An 18,345-nucleotide genomic window follows, 5' to 3' on the forward strand; every position below is an offset into this window, starting at 1 on the left:
CCTTGTATTTATGTGAGAAATAATTGTCAGAAAGAAGTACTTTTTTTAAATGCTTCAACAAAAAAGAAATGGAAACTCCTATGCAATGTCTTCTGTGCTTTCAACTTCGTAAGAAGGGAATCAATTTAGTAAATTTTTCTTTGGTGTGGGAAAAGCATTCCTGATAGTGTAATATTTCATACAGCTGGGAGGAAATATTGTAAGTTTTGTACACTGCTTAATTTCTCTAGATGTTGAAATGTTTTCATCTGGAGAAGCAGCATATTTTGTGTCTAGCATTTTCATTACAGATGCTAATTAGCAATAGCTAGCAAATGATGGTGTTATGCATTAATACTCAGAAGAGCATCCAGGAGCTCCAAGAGCAATTGGATCCATCGCTGGGATTGGGGACATCTGCTCTCAGAGGCTCTCAGCAAAATACCAAATTCATAAATGGTACTGAAATAGCACATAGCTTTGATTAGAGTACGGTATTTATATAGAGTTTTAAATATGAAAAGTGAAAGGAGTAGAAGTCATAAAAGAGAATGGTAGGAAGGGAGATTTTATTTAATAAATTATTTGTTGCAATAGCTCTGGATATTTTTATTTTAAGAATAATAACCACTTCCTGTGGTCCATTATAGTTGATAGTTTTGGTTAATTCGGTTAACTTCTACAAGAGATGCTCTATTTGTCACGGGATTTGAAAAATGTTTTCTGGCCTATAGGGTATATTTTAGCATGTGGATTAGATTGTTTTGTGGAATTTTTTGAAGTAAGCATCCGTTGTGTGGTTGCCTGCAACTGCGTGGAATTGAACTTGATGAATCAGATAGTCCCAGGTATAAGCTCCAGTGAAGGGGTGAGGGGTCTATTATCTTTACCCATGTTTGATGCCAGTAAAATATGGAATATTTTGTTACAAGTAGCTCCTATTTAACATATGTCAGAAATGTTTCTGTAGTTTATTTTTCAAACCGCATCATTGTTCTGATTGACTCCTTGCTATACTTCTTTATTTATCTCTGTGGCAAAAAGATTTTTCTGTCAGGTTTGAAGGGCTTTCATTGTCTTTCTGAAATCTATGATAGCTAGATACATCACACTGTAAGCCTCACCTTCTTTTATAGTAGTAAAAGGTTTTCAAGTCCACCTTAAAATACTTGGGGAATTTAACCCATGCATGTGGTTGAAAAAAAAAAAAATCAATAGAGGTCCTTCTTTCAAATAATGCTCTCTCTGTTGACTGTGACTGGACACATAGGGTGATTGCGCACATAACAGAAATCTCCTTTTTTTCTGTTCTCATAGTAGTCCAGCTCACAAATTTGACAGTTTGTTTTGTTTTTTTTTTCTTGATAAATTTTCACCAAGTAATAAACTCAGACTAAAATTATTTATGAGGTTACAGGGTGGATGCTGATTCTTTCATGCTCCTGTACCTGCTACCAAAGGACCTACCAAATAGACGTTTAATTTGTTGGTTTGTTTGTTTGCTCTTTTGTTTGCTGTTTTTCGCTGATATGTGTTTTCAACTTTTTCCTTATCAGGGCTGAAACGTCTTGATTTGAACTTGTCTAATTTCTCACGGTTTCAGCATGTAGGTGTAGAAATGTTATAGGTTTTCTTTTTCATCTACTGTCAGCCAAGCCAGAAGTTTAGAGGGAAGGTATGAAATTATATTAGAACAAGTCTTTAATAAACCATCACAACAAGTGCATATAGTTTATTGGAGGCTATTTCATTGCCACAGGCCAATGCCTAAGATAATTATTTTACTATGTAAGAGGGCACTTTTTTCTTGCATATCCAATTTCACTTACACTAGTTTTTTAACTATGGAAACAATTTCATATACTTTATACAGCAGTCTGTGCAAAATTTCTGAAACAGTTTGTGTTGTTGCTGAAAAGCTTTTAGAGGTCTTCAGATGGAAGAAGTTTGGAACAAGTGTATGACATTTAATGGCAGGCCATCTTTAAGAAGGAATACAGAAAGTTGTGTTGGATGGGCAAAGTAGTGTAGCTGTAAGAATTAACTTTTACTCTTGACATTTCTATTCAGTAAATACGATCTTACAGCAGTGCATACAATTCACTTGCCCCTGCTGGTATTCTTAAATTTTGATAGAGTTCAGGTTTTTATGACGGTTCAAATTGCATGTCAATGGCAGTATAAAAAATGAATGACGTTTAATTTGGCACCACTGAGTTTTCCTTTTCAAGAAAGATCTAAGGAAAATGCGTGAATGTGATACACTCAGGAAGATCCTAGGAATGGTTTTCTGTACCCTTTTTCCCCCTTCCAAACTTCGAGAGCCAATCTTTGAAATTAGAGTTGATATTTTGAATTTTTTTGCATAAAGTAGTTAGCTTAGCATGTGTTTGTGTGCATGCAGCCATGTGTGTTCCTGTGAACTTTTTTATTTAATGTAAAAGAAAAATTGGTACCTTCCCAGATCATGATAACAAAGTATGGAATTAAGGAATACATACGTTTGATTATGGCAGAAAACCAAACACAAAAGAACAGCGATGAAAACAAGACAGCAGGGTTAACATAACCTCTAGGGAGAAAGGCATGTTTGGTTTCGTAGCTTTTTCCTCTTAATATAAGTACTTTATTTGTGACCTTGCATTAAAATCTGCCTTACTGTCATCTAAGAAATCTTTGGTTAATTTACAATTAATTTTTAATTAGTGCTACCTTCAGTGCATTTTCACAGACACAGTAAGTCTGTAATTACTTGTAATTTTATAATTTAGTTTAAATACATCATGATATAGCTGTTTACCTATGAAATATATGTACTAGTAGGTAACCATGCAGCACAGAATGCTTTTTTGGCAGGCACATATTTAAGTGAAGTTTGATTTTAATTTTTAATTATAAACTTTTTATAACTTTAAAATTCAGATCTTTGGGTGTAAGTATTGAATGACTGGTCTGTTTTGATCAGTGTCAGACAGGTGTAAGGCTAGCTTTACAGGTTAAGCTAGTTTTATATGTGTTTATACAGTTTTCATTTTTAAAGCTTTAATACTGAGAATACTGATATTAGTACATATAATACCAAGAGAATTTCTGCAATCATGTCTAAAGCAATTTGTCTTTTATATTTAATAGGTAAGTTGAATTGGAAAAATGTTGAACTGGATGTCATGACTTGCAAATTGATTCCTATCTCAGTGCTAAAGTCAGTAAATGTTTGATCTTAAAGGAAGAAATAGTGATGAATTCTGAATATAAATTCCAACATATCTTTGTACAGTGGCCTCCACTTTTCATCTGAGGTTATGGTATTTTTTATAAAGGCTAGGTTGGTCCTATCTAGGCTATTAAAGAAAGAAATTGTAGAATAAAGATGCCACCTTGTGGGTGAAATAAATGATGCAGTAGATGATTCAAAATAACTTGTTTACCAAATAGATTCTATGCATTTGTGACTGGTTGCTAGAATTTGAGCTTGTATTTTCTTAAACATTTACAGTTATTTTTGGAGTTTATGTTTGGTGATTTTGTATGAAGTATCTAATAAACCGCAGCTGAACCATTCTGGTCTTCAGTGCTAAATCACTGCGAAAAATCACACAATGTGGTTTCATTCATACCCCTAATCACCATATAATTTTGGCATCAAATTCACTGTATTGTTCTTAATGTATTGAAGCACAACTTTAATGCCATCATCCTAACCTGAGTGGGTAACCAAAATTAATGGTTTTTTAGATATTCCCTGTACGAAAACAGAACAGTGACACATTCAGGTTCCTGTGCTGGAATTCTTCTCATTACATACCCAGATTAACATGGTACATGTATAAATTTGTCTTTCTTACCTGCATGTCATGGATTTCTTATTGCTGTTATTGAAATACCAGGTGGCTACAGACCTTGGTGCCATGGGTTTGAATCACCTTTGTCTTGGGCAGGTTTATATATCATGTTCTGAATTTTGAGGACATTATTTCAATGGGGATTTTCCTTGTTCAGTGGTAATGACCTCTCATGGATGCTGTATATGGGGAAGACAATTAAGAGAAGTGGTATCAATACTTGAAAAATATGACCAGCAGACTATGGCTGAGTCAGCTACCAAGAGCTCTCAACTGAAGGCAGGAGTGATGCTTGGTATCCATGCCACAGTCCAGCTGGGTACCAGAAATTCCCCAAGCAGTTTCAGTTAGAGATCTGATTTCTGTTCCTGTTATGAAATACTGTGTTGTGGTCATGTATTCTGTTTGTACAGCTTCCACAGAGTGAGAGGGGTCTGTGAAAAGCTTCAGGTGAAAGACTCCAGATAAAACCTGTATTACTCTTATTCTGGCCATTTTACCTGAATTTACTTGTCCCCTTTATTCTTGCAGAGATTCTTGGGGACTCATTCATTTTGGTCTTTTGCTTTGGTAAAGCTGTGTTTGCTGTTCAGCCCAAGTTTATTGCATAAGAATCTCATAACAAACTCTTCAGAATCAGTTAAGCTTGTTGTGGCATTGTGAAACTTTGATGTGACAATGGCATGGGGAACACTTTCCAGTGTTGTTAGAAGTTTTTTAAAAGTACTCCTGCAACTATATGCTGTACAAGATCTTTTTTTCATAGGTCATGTTGGGGAGATCACAGTTCTGTGACCCACACAAGTCCCAGTTTGAATGTTGTTGCCGTGCAGCCACTGTGTTTTGTTGCTGGTTGAGGGAGTATGCATGTGGGAGAGCATCTGAGTTACCCAGATCTCAGACGTAGCAAGAAATAAGCTAATGGGGGTTACCAAGACTGGTGTCAGGTTGTCCTGGAAGCCAGCTGCAAGTCAAAATCTAGCCTCTAGTGAAGTTGTCTACTCTGTGAGCTCTGGTACTCATCCACCTAGGAAATAGCCCCCTAAACTTCAGTCTTTGCATTACTCGTCTTGACTTGTCCACAGGGTTGTTAACTCCTAGGTGTTCAGATTTGCTTTTCATGAGAACACTTTTATTATGGTTTTTGAAGATGGTGATGATGATCTACAAGGAGGAAAAGGTTTAATTTTGCAAATAGCAAAGACAGGTCACACGTGCAACTGAGACTTTACATTCATCTACCTGCTGATAACTTACCTCTCCATGATACTGTCTAAGCTGGAGAAGGCTGCTTAAGAGTTCCTGCCTTCTGCTTTGCCCCTTCACATATTCCAACATGTGCAGAGCAGGACTCAGCCTCTCCTGAAGCATCCATTTCCATAAAAACCTGATATGTGTACTGGAAAGCAGCCATGGCACAGTCCAGTTCCTGATGTGAATTACTGAAGAATCAGGACTTCATGGTGCACAGTAGGAAGTACTTGCCCCTCAGTTTGGCCACAGTCTCAGTGGCCTCAGTAATCTAATTGGTAAATGCATTTTTATTGTAGTAGCTGGTTTTTTTGTGGTTTTCTGTTGCTCTAAATTCAGAAACAGATATCCAGAAATATAGGATACAATTATTTTCAACTTAGACAAATAAATAAAGTACTCTACATTTCCAGTGGACCATAGAGTAGTAGACTTGTGCCAAACAGTTAATAGGTCCCTAGCTTGATGTGTTTATAACCTCAGTGCACAAAGGAAAAAAAAATCAAGTTCTACATGAACATAGCACATGATAAAGTGGGGTCTTGTGACAGCACTTCTAATATTTCATGGAGATGGCTAGCCAGACATTTCCTGGAAAGAGGCTGCAATGTTTTGATATTATTTTTCATTTTACAGTCTTCAAATGAGGTCTTATTGGCAGCATTCTTTCAAAGGTTAGTAGATACTTTTTTTCTTTTACGTTTGAGATTTTATGCCTAAAACAGTACCCCATTTAAAATGTATCATGTGTACCTCAGGTACCTACTGGAAACCAGTTTGCTAATCTCAATGAGCCTCTAAAGGAAGGGTTAAAAAATCCCAAATTCAGTCAGAGGGGAAAAACCCAGAAGTTGCTTAAAGCTGCTTTCTTTAGCATGGCTCCAACTAAAACAAATGTAGTACCTGGTCTTTCTGCTCATTTGAAGTACCTAGGAGCAACAGAGTGTTCCTTTGGCTTTGGATTCAGTTCTTGTCGGTTTGTCTGTAGATTTTGGGAGGATCATTAATGTAACCTATGTAAATACCTAAGCAGGTTTCTTCTTTTCCATGACTAACTTTGGTTCAGATTAGGCAGAGGCAATTTCTGTCCAATTCCTTTTGTATGGACAACTGGAGTAATGCAGATGGGAGTTCTGCTGTTCAGCTGAGCAAGTCATGGTTGGCAATTACTTTCTCCATGTCTGACATCTCAGATTATTTTATAAAGGACTGGTTTTACTTCTAGGCAAGAGATGGAGTTAGACCTTCTTTATTTGGTAGCTGGGCAAGTAGTGGGATTCCTGACCCCAGGTCACAGCTCTGAAATGTGTTACTTGCTCACGTGCTGTCACCACAAACTGCAGAGCAGGCTGCAGGGTGTTGTAGTAGCACAGGCTCTTCCCTGTGCTGTCAGGGCTCAGACTGTCAGAAATGCTCTCTCTGGTCTCTCCTGGGGGCTGAATAATAGTGTGGTGGCTTTTCTTGGCTGATGTTGACCATAAGAGATCAGGTATCTAAAAAAATCTATTGCAGCATATTAAAAAAATTCCTAGTCTGAAGATGTTTTAGGCTGTTCTCTGTTATGCTTTAAGTCAACTGGTTTGTGTACCCTTAGGAAATAATTGATGACATTAGAATCATCCAAGAAGCCAGGCAAATACTCTGGTAGTAACTGTCAGATGCGGCTTTTTCTATATGGTTGTGCACATCTTTTAAGCATGCCAAGCTCTGCCCTATAACCCCTTGACCTCTTATTACTATGATGTTTATGTATATTTAAACACTAATGTAGTGCAAGAAATTAACATCATATTTACTGGTTCAAAATATATTACTTGAGCTGTCCATTCCTAATGTCCTGTGAGAGTGCCTTTGTTTTGAAAGATTTGTTTTTCCTGTGGCAGCTGAGTATTCTGAACTTAATACTTTGCAGCCTGCTCAGAAATTACAGGGTATACAAAACATACTCTGGAATTCATTCAAACTTTTAAAACTTATTATGTCTAGGAGAGACAGATTTAAGATTACTGAGGTTTCTGGTTGAAGTACTTCAAGCAGAAATCCATACTCCATTAGGTTTTGTAACATTATGTGACCTTAATTTTCCAGGTATTTTGCCCTTCAAATTGAAGATAGTATTTTAATACTATTTAAGTCTCCTGAAGAGCCTTGTATTATGATAGGCTTAAGTTGTGAAACATTTGAACAAAATGAAAGATAAAAGTAATTTAGGATTTTGGTTTTTTTTAAATGTATAGCAACATAAAAATACATGTAAAATAATACATTGAAATAAGTGATAAAAGTTTTTTGGGGGACACTTTTATCACTGAAATTATGTGTACATGCAGTCACCCATGTTTCCTGTACGAAGGTCTTTCTTTGCATTTGATTATTTTAGGCAAAGCCATTCCCAGCCCTTTGAACTTAGGGATTTGTCTCTTATGTTGTGGTGTACTTCAAATAAAATTCTGTAGGATCCCATCTCAGGAGATTAAATAGATTAAACAGAGCTGCACTGACTTGTTGGGGAAAAAGATGAAGAAAAACATAGGGGAGAAACTTACATTTTCTTATTAATAAAGGTGATATATTCTTTCAATAATATTAAATATGAGGAAATGAAAATTATCAGCAGCTAGTGTGCGCAACTCCATAATATGTTAGAACTGGACCTAATGAATTACAGTGATAGTTTCTGATGTTTTACCCCTTTTAATGTACTCCTCGAGCAGTCAAATAACTATGCAGTATGGCAGATGCAAAACATCACTTTTGAAAAATCTCAAAAAAAGTAGGAACAGTATGTAATTGAAGTGTAATGGCACTTATGGTGGTTGTGCAATTATATATATTCACATGTATATTTGTACATTTTTCTATATATATACAAAACACTATATATTAATATATATAATGTAATATAGTAATATATATTACATTCACATGTATATTTGTACATATTTGTACAAGCATGTATCTGGATGGTTACCCTAGCTGTTGGGTTTTTTGTCTAAAAATCATATTTTTTTCATACACACCAATAGTATCAATTGCTAGGTTTTCTGTAACTGTCTACAACACTGGTCATTACTATATACTGTAACAACTTAGCACAGATTACCTTATTTTAAGATTTTTCATTATTCTGCTGATAAAATATTATTTAACAGAATATCCTTTTTGCAGGCCTTTGCACTGATAACTGCCTAACAAATTATATGAATATTACAATGTCAAACAGAATCACCTGAGATGTGGGTATTAATACCGAGACATTTTTCAGTCCCAGCTTCAGGTTAGGCATTCTAGTTACTGAGTATGGGAAGGAATTTAAAACACAACTCACCAGGCAATGATTAATTACATTTTGCTTGTCTGAACTGTTGTTTTCTTGTTCTTGGCTGCCAAACATTGAGACTTTCCCAGTATTTCATTAGTTGTTTCCCAGTCCCTTGGGCTTAGGTGTATATTTGGTATACTTTGATAGTTTCAAATGTAGTGATTGGTAGTGGCTACTGAATTTGGTCTTACTGGCTGCTCCAGTTTTGGTGGAGTCAGAATGAATTCCCTTTGCTCATAAGACTTCCAGTTCTGATTTTAAGCATTGCAGTCTGCCTTGGCACTTGATGAGTGTGAACATTCACCCTGAATTCCTGCCAAACTTGGAGTAGGACAACTGTGAGTGCAGAAAGGCAGCCAGAAATCTTGAATCAGAGCTGTGAAACATTAAGTCTCCTTTTGTCTATGCTTCTGGGCACTATTTTGCCAAAAACTACCAACCTGACCTCTGCTTTGCTAGATTTTACTAACTAGTAACTGTGAGTAATCTAAAAAAGTTACAGATTAATAAAGATTGCATATTTGCTGATTTTTTTTTTGTTTCTTTGTTTCAGCTAGAAAGCTGCAAAGTTTTGTGTTTACTTTACTAACTCAGAGTAATTAATTGAGCACGTTAGCACTCTGGAATGCACAGAGCAAGGGTTTAGGAAGATTGTGGAAAGGAAATTGCAATCAAAATATGAAAAGGTTAAAAACATAAACAGATTTCCAGTGTTGGTGGAGTTAAGGAAAAATCTTTGTCAGATATCTAGAAGTACTGAGTTCATACCATAACACTTCAACTTACTTTATCTCTTAGAAGTTTCCCGAGCCAGAATTTTTGTAATTCCATTAGTCTTTATTGAGACAAGCTTCTGTCTGAGTTTGGAAGGATGAATATGTTTTTTATATCTTACCATCACTAAGAACTATATAAATTTGTGGCCGCTGTTTCTGCCATTTGACACACAGTGTTGTGTCAACTGTAATAGTGGTATTGACAGTCTTGTGATCTCTGATGGTGTTGCATGGTAAGCACTGAATGGCATTCTTAAGTAAAATCAAACTTTCATGCTCTTCACATTCCACTCACAGATAAAAATATTTTTTCTGGTAAAATACAGGGCAAAAATGTTTCTGTCTAGCATTTTACAAGCGAAGAACAAAACTTAGTTTTAACTTTGAAGAAATGACATAGTCTTGTCCTTTTAATTGAAAGAAAAGATCCTTTGCCTGTGAAAATTAAATCCTCCACAGTTTGTAGTTTGCTTTTCAAACTCATCAACCTGACAGTGAAATCATGTAACCTGATAATAGCATGCTTGAGGCTTATTGCAGTTTTTTGGGCAGTGGTATCAGCAGATGATGTGCTCTGTTGATTTTAATCACTTAGGGTTTGATTCTGATCCCACTGACCTGAGTGTAAATGCAGAGTAACTTCATTGACTTCACTGGAATTACCAGAAACATCTCAGTGTAAATGAAATCCACATTTATTTCATTGCATTTATGGTTTCAGTAGAGGATCTTCACAAGTGACCAAAGAAAGAAAGGTATAGATGACTTTTCCCATCTCTTTGTGACAGCTTTCTTATTCAAATAGCATTCATTGCTGACCAGTTGTTAAAATTGTCATGTATCTGTCTGTGTGTTTGTACTGATGACTCAAGGTCATTGTGTTAAATGCACACACTAGTTGACTTTTTATTGTCTTACAGCCAGCTTGAGCTGCTTTAAGATTCCTGCAGCTTGTCACTAGAATTTCTCTTTATTCATGAGCTTTTGCACTGACTTTATAGTCAGTTTGAAACTGATATGAATATATTTGAGTGCCTTTGGATGGATGGAATAATTGGACATGTTCTAGAATACTTTTGGTAAGTGGCCATAAATAAAAACTATAGGAAATGTAGGATCTAATCCTGCAGTCATTTTTTCCACCTCTGATACTGCCAACAGGAGATCTGTCTTCATAGCAGGGACTAAGGCGTTAGGCCTGTACAGAACAGAAATATAGCGTGTTCACAGCAGATTTTATAGCACTGATGTCTTCAGGGGCACAGACGTGAATGTTTGCTATTTAGTGAAGGCTTTCTCTTAACACTGGAAGCCTGCTTTTCAGACTTGTAAGCCAAACTCTCCACAGCAGACCCTTCAGTAGTTTTTGTTGTTTTTTCTTTTAATAGGATAGGACCAGTTAATGTAATGCTGAGCCTAATGTGCTTTTTTCCTCCTTTATTTTACTGACCAATGAAAATTAATGGGAATCCTGTGCCTGTTTGTTACTGGTGGTTCTCAAAATCTCCCGCTTCGGTATTTTAAAATGTTAAATAAAAGGTGCTAATTGATGAAGGTCAAGGATATCTGTGTTAATAACTACTGACTGCTACTTGTAACTAGTAATTAAGTAGTAACCAGTTTCTGTTATCTCTGTTAATAAATAGGTCCATTGTATCTTTTATGCATGCTCAGTGTAATTTAGGGATAATACAGAAATGTTAAACAAAACCAATAGGGAAAAAAAGGAGAAGCATGAAAAAAGTGAGTATGGGCTGTATTTTTACACCAAAAAATACCTGTTTATTGTAACATGGTAATACATTTTAGTTGAACATCTGTCCTAGATTTGACTAAGGTATGGGTATGGGGAAATAATTACCTGTAAGTTATTTCTAAAGCCCTGAACCACTGGCATATTTACAGTTAGATCAGGAAAACACTTGAAGTATATTCATGGTCAATATTTTACTACATCACGGTACTTCTAGGTGTTTAAGTTATGCAGGAGAGCTTAAGATATTAATCTGTTGTCTATGGGGAGACATGTCTTGTAGTCTTGTAGTAGTGTTTGTTTTGCAGAAAGGGATGTGTCTTTGGTCCTTTTTGTTCCCAGGGCTCCGGTTGCCAGACAGCCCTGAATCATTCCCCTCAAAGAACTGAGGAGATCTTCACCTTCCTTTAACACATGGCCAAATGAAGAGGCATGGCGCACACCCTATACAGTCACAACAGAAGAGCTGGTGGAGTCTGTCCTGATCCCTGATGAGCCTAAAACATCCCACTCTTCAGGGAGAGTGCAAGATGTGCACTTGGGTCTGTCAGTGATAGGGGGGCTGGTGTCCCCCACGGCCTGCCTGTGTGGCTGTGCTGGGCACAGCAGCCTGCTGCTGGGCTCCCAGGGGTGAGAGCACTCCGACAGAAATGCTTTGGGTGCTTTCTGAGCATCTGTAGCCAAGCAGCCACCCGGACAGACTGCATTGGAAACCCCATTTGGATTGAGATGCAAGATAACTTTTGAGCTGTTTTCTTCCTGGCACAAGTGGGGCAGCTGGGGGCATGTGTGAAAACAGAATTTTAGGCGTGTTCAGACTTTGAGCACCTGCAACACAGGGTAGGGAAGATCACCCCTACCTTCTGCCTCATTTCCTTTGTGTATCTGACCCTCAGTGGCCGCAGAAGTAAACAGACAGCTCAGTGTGGAAGAGAGTCTCTAGCAGTATTTGACCTAAATGATGGCTCTATCTTTGCACTATTTTTCTTATTTTGGCACTGAGGGAAGGGGTGATAATGTATCCTGGCACCTCTGGTCTCTGCTTTCTAGGAATTTTCTCTGTGCTTTCCAGATATTTTCTCCTGTAAATTAAAGGAATTTCCCTTCTACTTTCTAAGACATTTTCTATGTTTTGTAGAAATTTTCCATGTTTTTGAGGAATTACACCTCTTGCTAGGAATTTATCATGGGCTTTCTTGGAATTCACCTTTCACTTCCTAGGAATTACATTCCTTTCATTTAAACTGAAGGTAAAAACATATTTCTTATGAATTGTTATGTATTAATTTATTAACCAATAGGATCAACTGTTTTTATAGTTTATATTTGAGGCCTTCTGTGCTGAGCCTTTACTTTTTGCAAGAGGGTAGGATTAATTCTAGCTTTTCTTTCTAAAGAATGGTGCACTGTCAGATTTTGGGAAAACCTACATAACATGAAAAGATATTTACTGCTTTATTAGAACAGTTTGTAGTAAGCTGTGTGTAGACAGAGACCGTCATCTTGCTTTTGTATGCACACACTGCCAGCTGCAATGAGGTCCTGGCTCTGCTTTTGTGTGTTCTAGGTGTTGCTCTTCTATAAATAATTGCAGGAGGAGGCCACGGTATTAATTCATAGCTCTTGCAGTACTTGTCTTCCTGTACAAATGATTTTTCATGTATTAATATTTTATAACATTAGTTGTGATAAGTGACATTATCTTAACAGATAAGGAAAAATGTAGCAGGAGGGTGATGTAACTTCTCAGCTCCCAAAGGAGGTGCTACGCCTGAGAGAAGATTTAATTTCTGACTCAGTTTAGAAGCAGTTACGCCAAAAGTAGAAATGAGCAATCAGTAAGGCTTTAAACCCAGCATTCTGGTTTGTTTTGTTTTTTAATCAAGTTCAGGTATTGCAGATGCTAAAAATCTTAGAGGAATTGAAATAAAAGATCTACGATGTTAGATTCTAATATATGGGCTATGTAGCTCCTACCTTTCGACACCAAAAAGTAGAAAGTGGGAATTCCTAGCGTGTGACCATTCTTTATTCATGATGGACAGTCTATCTATTAGTGTATCTGCCTTGGCCAGTAACAACTAAATATATCAATGTGAGCTCGCATTCCCTTTGGATCCCTCACCTTTGATCAAAAGCACTTAAAAATACTTTTGAGTTGGGAAGGAAAAATAACTTCAAATTGCTTTTTGATCACATTGTCCACTCACAGTGGAAAAGAAAGCAAGCTGCAAATATGATAGGGAAGTGTTTCTAGGTGCCTAAAGCTGTCATGTAACGTTTCCTCCTCTGCTCTTTCTCTGTTTGTATCACATGCAAGTTATATTGTCCCCGTTTATTAAAAACAAAGCAAATATTCATCTGCTTCTCCTGTACAGCTTTTAATTGTATAAAATGTGCATTTGTCATAGTTACTTAGAGCAGTTAAGGCAGATAATTCACAGCTTGAGCGTTTGAGTTTTTGGGTATTTATTACCAAAGGATATCTAACAACTGTACTGTGTATTCCAGAGTACTGTCTCTTCTTGCTGTATGCTAGATTCCTCTCAGCCACACTCATTTCTATCTGTCCGTAGGACTGTCTGCCATGCTATCTGTTCATTCTTTAATTGGTTAATTAAATCTGTTGTTATAGTTTCTAGTTGAAGTGAATACTAAAACCTTGCAAAATAATCTGTTAGGTGCTCAGAGACATTGTGGTAGGCTTTCCTGATGTCTTGTCCTATGGTACTGACCCCCATAAGGGTCTGAGGCTACATGACTCTCGTAAGATGATTAAAGTATCAATAATAGGAAGTCTCAAGCAAAAGCTAATGTATAATAATTTTTTTTTTTTTCTGTTGGTGGTAGTTTGATTTAAAGCAGTTGTAGGTCCCTTATTTATTTATTTATTAGTTTATTTTGAACTAGTAGCACCTTCTTGTGGCTAGACAAAGGGTTCACAGAGGTTTTGCTGGAAAAGTAAACCCTCCCTTTTCTTGCATAGTTTTATTGATAATGTTAAAAAAATATATCCTTCAGTTTATTGATTTGTCAACAGAAAACTTTATTCATTCAGAATTTTTTAATGCAAAAATTTTGTCCAGAAGCAAAATGTAAAATAAATTCAGGATTTTAGCCTTTTTTTGTATTTCCAGAATATCTTCAAAAGAACAAAAATATTTCTAGGTGTCATTAAGCTTATCTCTTCTTTGTGCTGGTTATCACATTTTTTTTTTTCCTGGTAAGTTTCATAGAATCAAAGATTGTAATACTTTTATCATATTACAGTTTAAAATTTCTTATATAGTAGGAATAAGAATACTAATATTGTCAGGGACTTAAATATGGAAATAGGCTATTAATCACATTTCATGTAAATTGCAGAATGTAGGCTATTGAGTGAGATTAGAAGCTACGTCTCATTATAAAAGCACTATATCAGAAAAGAACATTCTCTTAAGTATTTTTTTGCCTGCATATAAGGATTTTGTACTATTGTTTTCTAATAAGCCACCTGTCATTCAAAAAGAGAAGTCCTAGATCTGGGAAGTGAGGAGACAGGGAGGAACCAAAGGGCTTAAGGATGTTCAAATGACATCTGAGTTTATCTCTGAGGTGCATCAAGGTATTGGAGCAGAGTAGATTTTGCAGAATACTTACTGAAAATTTGGTCCATGTTTTCTGCAGAAATTCATGTTGTGCACTCCCAGGTTAAGCCAATATTTTCCATTTTTTGAAATCTGGATCTTTCTTTTAGCTCATTTATCTCTCTCAGTCCCTAAAATACCATCACCCTTGTAGTCTCCATTGCCTGAGATGAGTGATGTTGCCTTTCACAGCCGGGCAGGGCAGCAGCTGCTTCAGTGGGGGCAGTAGACGCTTGGTGAGGGATGGCCACATGTGTGTCTGTGCCTCACTCACGCTAGCCATCTGGAATGCAAGAACAACTCCCTTTTACAAAGTTGGGCGTCTTCAACTTGATGGTTTTCCAAGAGTTAAAGGTAGTTACTAGTTTCCTAGTTAATTCCCCAACACTTTCAGGTATTGTCTCTTCTCTGTTCTCCACCCTGGAGGAACTGTGAGTTCTAGCCTTCTTGCCTGATAAGCATGCCTTCTTTAGTGCATTTTAACTCCCTCTGAGCCTTTTTGTGCAGCTTCTTTTTTTAAGAAAAGTAGACTTTGAGGAATCATGTGCAAATCAGTAGCTCTCCAGGGGAATTACAAGAGTACCCAGAAATACTTGTGTTATTATCACTGTCTTGGCAGTACTGCTGAAGTATGTCCTCACATGGTGTCAGTTACAAGCAAAAGTTCATTTTTATTTGACACTCCAAATCAACAGCTTCCCAGGTTTAATGAAGTATGTGTTGTATACCATTTGCTTTGAAGGAAAAATGTATTATAGTTTTGTACTGTCTGGTGGAAAAAATGGTTTTTTCCATCTCTGAATGCAACCAGCATTCTGTAGATAGACAAGCTGAAGTATTATTTTTTACTACATTTTTTTGTTTGTTTTTGCAGATCTGCTGTCCAAACCAGTATGCTGTGTTATTGCCAATCTACTTCCTCGTCAGTGTGGCAAACAGCTGTAGTTAGACTACAAGGCTTTTTGTGTTCCACCAGCCCACTTGTCTGTCCAGTTTTATTCCATTTCTTCAAGCAGTGGACACATTCCTGCCAGTCTCTGTGCCTTTATTTAATTTGGGCAGAGCCTATATAAGACTGAACATAAGGCTGAAAGCAGTGAAGAGAAGACCATAAAATGCACCATGTGCTCAGCCTCACTGGAACCAAGCAACATTGTATTTTTTGTCCCTATTGCAACAAAGATCACATGTGTTTTGGAGGTGAGCTAGCAGAGGCATCCAGCCAAGCAGCCAGTGACAGAGAGGATAACAAACAGTCTCACCTTCTGAAGGATCAAAAGCCTGTATAGAGGAGGTAAACAAACTGGAGTTGGACCTATCTTTCTTTGCTATGTATTTTTGAGGTGTGTTTTCAAGAGGAGGTATTGCTTCATATTCTACAGTTACTAGTGTTCATTTCTCTGAATTAAAGCAAGGATTATATTTCCCACTGAATTCTTTAAAGTATTATATAATAGAGTAAAATCTCTTCCACAGAGAATTCTTTTTTTCAATTCTAACACCTAATGAAAACATGACATTACTTTCAATGGTCATAGAAATTGCTGGTTTCCAAGTAATTAATGAAAACACATATCAGGTAGGCATGACAGGAATTCCACAGCAGATACGTTTCACTGTTTGAAAGAATCCCATTCACTGGAAGATATGTTGAACAAATTAACTTAAAATAGTGAACTTTTAAAAATAGACTTTTAGCATTATTGTTTTATCTCAAGGGAATATAATAAATGGAATGAATTACATAATGTTTTGAAATGGTGTAGTTGTTTGTAGTGATACTCCTTTGGTGATATCATGCCTTAATTCTTAAGATTGAGTCAATTCATGCAGAAGGCTTATCTACGCACCCAGTAGATATATTTTCTTACCACTGTATAAACCGATGAAGAAACACATGCTCTGAAAGGGCTTATTAGTTCTACAAGTAGCCTAACATATGTTAGATTATGTTTATAAGCTTTAAAGTTATAAATTAGTCTAAGGGTTTAGGTCTGGGTAACAGTAAGGAAAACAATAAAGTTAAAGAAGTAAGTAAAACTCTATTAAATCCATGTCAGCACTGATCAGGTGATACCCAATTAGTTAATCCATCGTGTGGTCAGTGAATACATGCTCAGTCTTTTCTCAATTTGGATTCTTTGTTCATTCAACTCCCGAGGAATTGACCTCTGAGGTCACATGCTTTACAGCTCTGTTGAATAGTATTCTAAGTACAACTAGATAGAAATACTGGGTATGCACACATTCAGTTGAAGTTAATGAAATTTGCATGTTCCTCATATTTTGAAAAACAAGCTTTTGTTTTAGGAGTCAGAGTTTGCATGTGTGAGCAATTTTCTGTTTTTCCTACCACTCACTTGTACCCTTGATATCTTTCAAATATGGTACTCTTCAGCTATATAATATTGTGTAAATGGTAATACTATATTGATAGTAGGTGAAAGAATTTGGAGAGTTGGATTTGAAATTTATTGTCTTTAATTTTTCTGTAGTTCATTCTTATCAATGTACGGAGTTTCTTTTTTTATCATTCCTGCAGCAGTTAACACATTGATGGAGACATATTTATCTTGTATCATAATCCCTTCTTTAGTACTATAGGCTTTAAAATAGTTTGGTTGAAAACTTTAAAAGCTTTTGTTGGAGGAGTTTGTATTATATGTACACCTAAAAAAAAAAAAAAGCACTGAAACTGAAATTTCAGAATGAAATCCATCATTCTGGATATTAACATAAATGGGTCCCCTTTCAAGTAGCATTCCTACATATACAGTTCTTTATATTCATATACATGGCTATAAAGTAACTATCATCCTAAATTAGTCATGTCTGAATATACAACCAATTATTTGCTTTTGTGAATTATGTGAGAAATGTGGTTAGTAGGAGGACACACAGTCTCAACCAGGACGTTAGAGATGTGTAGCTGTTTGTCACTACTGCAAGAGCAATATCAGATTATAGCAGACAGGCAGCCTTATTACCCCTAGCAATTGAACATGTAGTAGCTCTCTCGTTGGCTATTTCATTGCTGGCATCTAAACAGTATCCACTTTTAGATCTTGCAGGAGTTCCATGAAAATGCATGAGAAAGTTTGATTAAATGACACTTTTTTTTAGGAAACATGCTTGGTTTTTTCAGTATTACATTCAGGGAGTGCCACTTTATTAAGAACAATTTTTAATATGTAAATTCTCAATTACAGATGGTTTTTGAAATTCCTAAGCCATAGGCATCATGGAAGGTAGTTTGTTTTGTTTTATTTACTACTAGCATGTATATAGTGACTATGTACTCACTGTCTCAGTAGCTGAATTGCTAGCAGTCATTATCCCAGGTTTCCCAGAGAAGCCAGTGGGGTTTTGTTCGACAGCAGATGAGGGAAGCCAAGCATTTCTCTGTGTTTGATTTCCATCCTTTGCAGATTATTACATCACCTGCTGCCACTTAAGAATTTGCTTCCCCCTCCTGTTCCCTTCACAACCTTTGTAGTACCTCTGGCAAAGACAGTGTCCTACTCAGCAAAACATTTTGGAACCAACAGTTCTGGATATTCGAGGTAAATATGTGAAGAATAAAGGGGAAAATTCCTGTGAAACAATGGGGACACTTCCTAGAAAGCACATGGAATATTTCCTAGAAAGTGCAAGGTAAATTCCTGGAAAGCAAAAGTGAGATTTCCTAGAAAATGGAGCAGATTTCCAGGAAAGCATGAGGGTAGTTCCTGGAGAGCAGTGGGGAGGGTTCCTACAAAGTAGAGGTGGGATTTCTTATTAAGTCTATGGACTG

The sequence above is a fragment of the Strix uralensis genome, chromosome 15 (genome assembly GCF_047716275.1).
Source record: "Strix uralensis isolate ZFMK-TIS-50842 chromosome 15, bStrUra1, whole genome shotgun sequence".
NCBI lineage: Eukaryota > Metazoa > Chordata > Aves > Strigiformes > Strigidae > Strix > Strix uralensis.